The 10,021-nt window shown below is 43.5% G+C and overlaps 1 protein-coding gene across 29 annotated transcripts in view; it reads right to left on the minus strand.

Annotated features, from left to right (window-relative positions):
- Positions 1-10,021, minus strand: part of KCNMA1 (potassium calcium-activated channel subfamily M alpha 1) — a 739,425-nt gene that overhangs the window by 190,377 nt on the left and 539,027 nt on the right. The gene's annotated exons all lie outside the window — the stretch shown is intronic.

Consider the following 10,021-nt stretch of genomic DNA (forward strand, 5'->3'; position numbering starts at 1 on the left):
GTGTGGGGAAAGGGGTATTTGGGAAATCTCTGCCTCCACTCAATTTTCCTGTAAACTGAGAACTGCTTTAAAAAATAAGCCTATTTTTGGGGCGCCTGGGTGGCGCAGTCGGTTAAGCGTCCGACTTCAGCCAGGTCACGATCTCGCGGTCCGTGAGTTCGAGCCCCGCGTCAGGCTCTGGGCTGATGGCTCGGAGCCTGGAGCCTGTTTCCGATTCTGTGTCTCCCTCTCTCTCTGCCCCTCCCCCGTTCATGCTCTGTCTCTCTCTGTCCCAAAAATAAATAAAAAACATTAAAAAAAAAAATTAAAAAAAAAAAAAAATAAGCCTATTTTTAAAAATGGGCCAAAAACCAAAAAGGACAGACAGATAATAGAGTAGCAGATGAAGAGATGTTCAACATCATTAATCATTAGGGAAACATACATTAAAACCACAATGAGATACTCTACACATGCAGTAGAATGACTGAAATAAAAAAAAAAAACTGACAATCCCAAGTGCAGACAAGAATGCAGACGAACAGGAACACTCACGCTTGCCTGGAGGGCATGACAAATGGTACAGCCATTCTGGAAAAACACGTTGGTGATTTCTTTTAAAGGTAAACCCACACTTACCCTCTAATCCAACGATCCTACTTCTAGTATTTCCTCTAGAGAAACTAAAACTTAATGTCCACGCAAACTTCTACACAAATGCTTATATCAGCTCTATTCATCATCTCTCCAGACTGGAAGCAACCTAAATGCTATCAAAGGAATGAAGCGACAAACAAGCTGTGGCACATCCATGAAACGCCATGCTATTCAGACACAGGAAGGAATCAAATACTGATACAATAACTTGGGTGAATCTCAAGGGAATTATACTGAATGAGAAAAGCCAGTCTCAAATGGTTACATCCTGTATGATTCTATTCACAAGACTTTCTCAAAATCACATGATGAGAGTGACAGAGAACAAATCAGTGGTTGTCAGGGGCTAGGGGGCCGGGGAGGATATGAGAATGCACAGTGAGAGCATGAGTTTATTTGGGGGGTATTGGAACTGTTCTGTACCCTGATTCTGGTAGTGGTGGCACGACTCTACATATGTGTTAAAATGCACAGAGCTGTGTACACACATGTACACACACATCAATTTTACTGGAAGTTAAAGAATAAAATGAAAGAACAAGATAGCCGGACAATTAACATTGCTTCTGAATCTTGGTGGGACTACATACTTGAAGCATTTTCCTGTAATGGAAAATGGCCAGAAGAAATGCTAGGTAAATGTGACTGGATTTATGTCCCAGTCTTGAAGACATAAATTCAGAGCCTTACCACTGTGCCCAAGTGGTTTGTGTTACTTAAATATTTGTACTTTAATCAGAAGGAGCCTGGACCTCACGCCCTCTTTACTGATACCACCTCCGTGTTGGAAATCACCATAGTGCATTCTGACCCACTGGTTCCTCCCTCAACCAACCAGTCATCCTCTCCCTCCCCTGTGCAGCCACAGTGCTTGACTTGGGCAACAAAGTCTCCCACATGCCAAGGCTTCAGGGATGATAGTACCTTTTTCAGATCATGGAGGGAATGGGACAGACATAGGTATTGCCTACCATTGAAAAATATCTGAATTTTCATATTACATAGTTTGGCATGGTTGGGGAAAATGGAGGACACCACTTTCACGAATACTGCGAAGTGATTTCTACTCTTAGAAGCTATCGATCTGAATACAAAGCCAAACAATGTGTATATCAAGACATTTCTCTCAGGGAAGCAACACATAATAATGGGAAAAGCACTGAGTTGAGCACCGAGCACTGGGTCTGGTGGAGTTCTGGGCCCTGCTCTACCATTTTCCATCTGGCTGTGCAACTAGAAGTCAGCCGTCTTCCTGTTTCCTCTTTTCCTGTCTTCCTACTCTACACATGAGGAAGGGTCAGAAATGCTGGCTCCTTTGCCCAAATGATATTCAGTAAGATGCTTTTGTATCTGGTCAAGTAAAAAATAATTTAAGCAAAAATGTATACATTATAAACTATAAGGTGCTATGCAAACTTAGGATACTATTATGATTTTAAAGTTGACAAAATACCACTGTAATAAATCACTGATGTGTCTTTAATTTGCACCCCCTAGATATGTAGAGTAGTAGAGAGATTCCTCGTTCTTGTTCTGGGCACAGATTTATACTCGGTATCACTTTAGGACAATGATAGCCAGTAGATTTACTAAAGGAATCTGCAACTTTATTCCTCACGGTTTCATAGCGTTTTGAGACTTTTGCTTGAAAAATCACCAATGGTATGTGGCATCCATAAAATCTAAGTGAGAAAATTCCAAGTGGGGGAGGCCAGGACAACGCAGCCTGTGAATACACGTAGTTAATTAAAGGGTGATCATCTCCAAAGTGGATAGTTTTGATGTTTGTGGTCAAGAGGGCCTTATTTCACATTATTGACACTATACTGGCAGTTGATAAAAGCCAGGGTGAGTTGCAGCCTCTCCTGGTTTTCACGGTGAGTCCTGGCCACCTCAGCTCCTGTGGCTCTGTCCTCACTGGGCCATGGGGCTCTGTCTTTATGTTATGTAATTTTTCTGTGCTGCCTTTCCCTTTTGTTCAGTCTGTGCCAAGAGCCAAATAAAAGAATCCATATGTGATTACGGCTATAAAACCAAAAGGAAAATATTAGACAAAAATTTAACATTTTGGGGTTTCTAAGTTTGTTTTACCTTTAATGCTAGGCAGACAGTTTACACAAATCATTTTGCTGCAAAGTAAAGAGTAATGAGTTAAATGTGTTCCCTGTCACCATCAATCATGTACGTTTGCCTTTGATTGACCAAACATATAAGACACATGAAATGACTTTCTAATCATGTTAGGGGGAGGGAGGGAGGAAGAAGGAGAGAAAATCGGGAGGGAAGCATAAGCCTTTTTTATTTTATTCAGAAATTCCATTGACATTTTCTGGCAATCTTCTAACATGCTGTATGGGCTTCTCTTTGCTAATAATGTTTGCCTTGAGAATTTGTAAAGGTCTAAGAACACTTTAATTCAATGTTCTAGAAATTACCAGGGCCAGGGGGGAACGAAATCCCTGTTAATAGTTCATGGATTAATTCTCTCTTTATTTGAAATCATTTGCAAGGAAGTTGCCCTGTTTTCAGGTGGGCGTTAGTCATCTTGAGCACAGTGGATGGCATTAGGGGAGGCAGGCTGAGCCGCTGATCTGATGAGATTCGAGGAGGGAAAAAGAGGATGCACAATGATGCTGACCCAGATGGGATACTGAGGTTTAGCAAATTCATTTCAGTGCATGGGTGTTTATTTTGATTTGTGAATTTAAACAACACACTGACTGGATTTTCTGGCAGTCGAAATGCTTTGTAACCAAATGTAACCAGCCTCCTGCGTCCTTGCCAAGCTTTGTATTTCAAGTTTCTACATGGAGTCCAAGCTCTTTAATTTGGCAAGGGAACTACCTACACAGTAGCAATGGAAGAAGTTTTCAGCACCAAAATCACCCCAAATTGTAATTGTGATCCTGGCCCCACCCAGCTGTCTGTCATAAAGTTCTGGCCAGGAAAGGCTAAGGCCAATTTATTCATTTATTTATTCAACACGCATTTATTGAGTACCTATTGGGCATCAGGCGCTGTTCCAGGCATTGGGGATTCAGCAAGTAGCCCTAGGCTTCACAGCGTTTACACTGTCTCAGAGAAAAGAGGCGATAAACAATGCCACGGAGGAAAACAAAGCCAGAAGCATAGATAAGGCCATAGATGTATGGGGTTCTGGAGGGGACAGTGATGTAAATCTTGAAAATGTTATTCTGATGCTTTTACTATGGAAACTTTACTCACCCCACGAAGCCAAGGAGAACCTCTAAATCCTTCCTGGAGAATGCGGTGAAGTGGGACATTTATTCCCTGTAGGGACCCAGGGACTCAGGAGCCCCAGAGAAATTTATGAGCTTAGTCACTTTCTTCTTGATTCTCCTGCATTTTACAGGAAAACTGTTGAACTGCAAAGCATCTCTTTATTAGAGATATGCCATATTAGACTGGAGAACTCAACATGGTAGAGATGTCAATTCTCCCCAGGGGAGCCCAGAAACAGACCCACACATACACTGATACATTAAAAAAAAAAAAAAAAAAAAAGGCTCCTGAGGTTCTGATAATGTGTGGCTTCTTAATCCGGGTCCTGGTTACATGAGAGTTCTGAGTTTGTGAATATTTAATAAGCTGTCCATTTATTAGATGTACCTTTTTATGTTTGTATATTATATTTCAATTAAAAATTTGTTTTCAAGCCCTTTTAAAAATGGACTTCTACTGTTTTAGAGAAAGGTCTGAGAAATGAACACTAAGCAAAGACATGAAGGATTTGCTAGGGAGAAGCCATGAAGCTACATGAAGGAAGAGTGTTTCGGCCAGAGGAATAGCATGTGCGAAACGTGCAGACTAGCTGAAGCAGGTGTGGCTGACAGTAAGGAGCAAGAGAGCATTTACAAGATGAGGCCAGCGAGGATTGCTTAGGACCTAGAGACCTTGGTAAGAATTTTATCTTGGTGAGATGAGATGCCTTGGTAAGATTCATGCAGAAGGGTGACAAGATCTGGTTCACACCTGCGAAGTATTGTCCTGGATGCTTTACTGAAGATAAACTGGAGTGGGGGAAGGATAAAAACAGAGCAGGAAGGATGTTAGGAGACTGATATAATGCTGGAGGAGACCGAGGATGGTGGTGTGGATCTGACAGGAAGAGTGGCAGTGGTGAGAAGCGCTCAGATCCTGGGCATATTTGGAAAGTCAAACAGAGAGGATTTCCTGCTGGATTCAGTGTGGTGCATGAGAAAAAGAAAGAAGCTAGGGATGACTCCAAATATTTCAGTTTGAGCAATGGGAAGTAATGGCATCACCCATAGTATAATGGGAGGAGACACGGTTTCCAGACAAGGAACTGGAATTCAATTCCGGATATGTTAGGTCTCAGATGAGATAAGGCATTCAAATAGAGATGCTGAGTATCAGTTACACAGATGATATTGGGTCCAGGGAGAGGTTCTGGATGGAGAAATATATTTAGGAATCCTTGGGGCATCTGGGTGGCTCAGTCAGTTAAGCATCTGACTCTTGATTTGGGCTCCAATCATGATCTCACAGTTTGTGGGTTCGAGCCCTGCATGGTGCTTTATGGTGACAGCACCGAGCATGCTTGGAATTGTCTCTCTCCCTCTCTCTCTGCCTTTTCTCTCTTTCTCAAGAATAAATAAACGTTTTAAAAAGTGGGAATCCTCTATATATCTAGGATTTATGAGAATAAACATGTGAGTATATTTGTATTGGGAGCTGCTCTCTCCACTGGTGAGGGTATCTGCAGAAGTCCACTGTCATGACACCATTTGTGCTTAGGATGACACCCAAGGGTATGAAATAGGCAACAGTTTGGCTCTCACTATCTAACTTGCACTACGTGGATTTACTTTGCCAGACAAACCCTCTACTCTGACACCATTAGCTTCCCCTCCTAGAAACAGAAAGCCACCTTGACCTCAGCCTTATCCGTTGCAGCCCTGGCCCCCTTTAAGAGATCCTGTCACCCACCTCGCTCCTGTCCACACAGGGTTGAGCCCTGTTTCTAGTATGTCTCCCTCACCTGGGTGAACACCTCAGATCTGCAGAGCCCATACCTACCAGCCAATAAGAACTGTTTGTTTTCTCCCAGAAGCATCTACTGAAGCCAATTAGCTTTACCCCCTGAATACAGCAGTGAGTGATGTCACTTCCTTCTGGAAAGCCGGGGCATTTCCCCAGCCTGACTCATCCCAGCCTAGGTTCACATGTCTTGATGCAGTGAATTCTGCCCTTATAGAGCTGGCCAGAGAGAAAGGCCATCAAGACCCAGAGAACGGGGCTTGCAAATGTGTGCCCATACATCCCAGTCATAACAGAAGCTTCCTGAAGCTTATGAGTGCCTCCTAGCCATGAAGATGACAGTGAGATTAGCACCCTGTCTGGAATACAGTAGGTATTCAGGAAATCTCTACCAAAGCAACCGTTTCCATAAACTACAGAAAGCTATGATGCTGGCACTAGCGAAGGTCCCCCTTACCATTTACCATATTTCCTCTTGGTGTACCCAAGGACCTGGAGACAGTTTGTTTGGTCTGACACATGAATTTGTCAATTCTAGGCTTTCTGCCCTCATACAGGTTGCTGAACTCATAACCCACAGCGTCTGCCACTGGAAAGTGGGGATGATAACAGCGCCAGTTTTGGGTTCGGTCACTGTGAGAAGTAAATGTCTGATGTACATAAAACAATTAGCCCAGGGCTGGGCACACAGTTAGAACTCACTATAGTTCAGCCATTATTAGAGTCTTGATTTATATTTCTAGCTCCTGAACCATAATGCATTCACACATGCATATAAGAAACACATCTACACATAAACACAACCCAAAATAAAGGTATTAAAATGATTCATTTGGCTACAAGTAGCACCAGGACTATGTATTTATCTTAATATGGTAATATCAATAATGAACAAACGTTTTTCATGTCCAGCAAAGTCCACTGCAGCCAGGATATGCTCTGAAGAACATGGACCTGATTTTCCTATGGCTTCCTCACTCAGAAATAGAAAATGTGACAGAGGAGACTGTGTTGTGATCAATATTAAGTAACATTTCACCCACAAATTTCAAAGCTTGTAAAACAGGGAGAAAAAATACAAGAAGGACATCACATACTTTTCCCGGTTTCCTAATTGATTCATTCAACCAAGAAATAATTACGGAGTGCATGCCATGTTCCAGGCTGTGTCCGTGTGTGCGTGTGCACGCATAAATGGTAGCTTAGCAGAGTTAAAATAGTTGGCAATCCGAGAATGATTTAAATGTGCTAGATCTGAAGACTCCGTGTAGAGTGAAAAGACATGTTAAGAGTTAATCACTCTCTAAATTATATACAATACCCACACACACAACTTATCATGTCCAAGGACAGCTAATCCTAGTAAGAATAATAGCACAATTCACAGAGATGGCAGGTCAAGCCCCAACTTGAAACCACATCTGCTGAAGAGAAACTTAAGTATTACATGCTAGAACTCTAAAACCAAAAGAAAAAGAAAAAAAAAAAATCAATGCATCTTAAAATACATCCAAAGGAGGAAGCCAAGTAGAGGGTAAGTGTGGTCCGTTATGAGGCAATAGCAGACAGGCTAAATAAGTTCACTGTCTTTGTCTTTACGGAAGACCTTAGGAAGATTCTCATTTGAACCTGACAGGTGGATGGGATCACCTGGTTAACATGTAGATGTAGACAAGTCAAAGGAACCAGACGATCACCTTCACTACTTAAAGGAACCCAGGGCAAAATCTGGGTGCTGCTGGGGAAAATGCTTAGCCTCTCATTAACAGGCTGCTGGGTCAGAGGACCCTTGACTGGCCAACCCATGCCTCTTTTGTGAAGGTATTGGCTATAAGGTTAGCATGAATTTGTTAAATAAATCCCAGCAGACAAGCAACTGCAGAGGGCATGCCTTGAGGGCTAAGCGGAGCAAATTAAATACAAATAACCAGGAGAAAGTCTTTAACAGTAGTTAGCACACTTGAATTCATTACCCCCAAGGATGTGGGCTAAAAATATAGATTCCCCAAAAGTTTAGATCAATTATGAGATGACATCTCCAAAATGGAAGCTAGGCTTTCAGGAGCAATGAGGCCCCAGGGTAAGAAACTTTGCAAGTGACATTGTTCAGGGGATAAACAGGTGTTCCTCATATTTTCCTGGTACCTCTGGGCTGGGTCTATTTTGTAACCCCTGCATACCAGTACCCCATCTCTCTTTTGTTGAGCTTTGTTGTCCTTACTTCCAGCCTTGGCTTTTGGTCTCATGGACACGAAAAGCCCAGTGGGAAGCCACCGTGATTCTACCTTTGATATATCATAATTTCAGTCTTGTTCCTCTTTCTTCTCTTCTCAACAGAGGCAGAGTACAATGCATTCTGCAGAACCAAGAAATAGACGCTGTACCTGCCCAGGGCAAGGGACAGGCTGAGCTCACACTCCACGTTTGGCTTCCAGAAACGCTAAGTGTTCTCAAGGGATCAAATGTGCCAAAGCCTCATCCCACCTCCCTCCATCCTCAAGGCCTGCCTGTCTCTGTGGAAGTGCTAATGAATTGTCTGCTGTAGGACATGGGGGACACTGGGGAAGGAAGCATGTTTCTGTAAACACTCATCCATTTATAGATTCTCTTTTCCATCTTCCCACCTGCCAAATAAAAAGGAGTGAAGGCTTTGTGACCTATGGAATGAGAGATAATACATAAACATGCCGAGGAGAACATCATCATGGTGTTTATTATGACCTAAAAGAGACAAGGATCAGGGGTTTGGAGGGTAAGTACACGATGATGACAGAACGGGAGCACATGCTTAACACTGTCCTTATTTTAAATTAAAAAAACCTATATGAAGGTAAACCTTGTTATTTCCAGGTCATGTGCCTTAGCAAATTCCAACACAAAGACCACCTGAATGTCAAGAGGCCATGTTCAGAGAGCTACCTCCAAACACAGAGGAGTTGGCCCCGGGCAGAAATAACACGGTAACATAACCCTAGGAGGGAAATGTGTTTTCAGTTACACCGGGGCCTGGCTGGGCCTCTCCCACAGGCTCTTCCTAAATAGGAACTTGGCAGTGGGATTAGCTGGGCTGGAGGGGACGTCCTTGGCTCCAGAGGTGAGGCCCTTCAGGGTCTTGAGGAAAGTTGGACAGAAGTTCTTTCTCCCTGCTGGTAATAACACTGAAGAATCAGCGTCACATCCATTTTATTAATTTTCTTGACAGGCAGCTCTAGTTTCCATGCAGGCACCACAAAATCAAAACATACGCATGTCAAGCGCCCCATGTGTGGTAGGGCCCTGCCAAGACCACGTTACGTCAACGTAAGGAAGCAGAGCCCGGGTCTCAGACCTTGTGCCTGGGCCTGTGGGTAATTCCCTGCTGGAGGAAACCACCAGAACTTGGTCAAATGAGCCAGGAGAGCTCTCTTGGTGACAGTCCTCTATCCTGGGGTCTGGGCTCCTTGTGTTGAATGTAAGAGCCGTGGGAGACACAAGGCTACGTCTGGCTTTGGGGCATGCCTCTAAGTCCAGCCACACAGAACTCCCCTGCCAACTCCATTTTGCCTGCATTCAGTTTCATCCAGGCAGGGGAACAGCAGCCTGGATTCAAGAAGCCATTAAAAAAAAAAAAAAAAAAAAAAAGCCATGTCCTTATTTGTGAGCTGGGTCTGAGCCTGGAGATCTGTGGAGTTGATGAGGTCTTTGGGACCATAGTGAGTTGCAGGAATTTTTTGATCAAGGCATCCTTTGCTAAAGTGATTGAAGGGACTCCAAAACAATTTGTTCTTTTATATAAAGTATTATTATCTATAAATTGGCTAAATAATGTAAATTAGGTGGGTACAGAGGGTAAGGACCTACAAAAAAAGCCTTGCTCTAATCACACAGCTATGGATGCCCAGGGTGAACACGCACATGGAGTTGGTCCATCACCTCCAGCCCCACCCTTCCCACTCATCCCTCTCACTGAGTGCAAGGCTATTTCCTCAACTCCCCCAAATGACTAACACTGGTACCAGACATAGCAGTAATGGCGGCAAAGGGCCGGAGGTCTTACACCTTTGACTGCAGAGCTTCGAGCCCCCCTTTGTTGGACCTCCTGGTAACTCATTAATTTCTCACTCCAATCACTACAAATTCAGGAAGGGGAATGAATGTAAGCCCAGATGCTGAGCTAATAGCCACCAATGCCAAGTCAGAAAGGCCCAAACGAGGCAGGTTTTACTGCACTGGTCTGCCTCTTTGATGGTCTAGGCCAGGAACAGACCAAGGATAAGGACTGGTGTTACCATTATCCCACAGTCTCCAAACTCTCTTAGTAGGGGCCTGGACTCTCAACACAGTGTCCTGGAAACTGTCCTGGCCTGGCCTGTGAGGACAGGGT

Source organism: Neofelis nebulosa, chromosome 13 (assembly GCF_028018385.1).
Source record: "Neofelis nebulosa isolate mNeoNeb1 chromosome 13, mNeoNeb1.pri, whole genome shotgun sequence".
In the NCBI taxonomy this organism is placed as follows: Eukaryota; Metazoa; Chordata; class Mammalia; order Carnivora; family Felidae; genus Neofelis; species Neofelis nebulosa.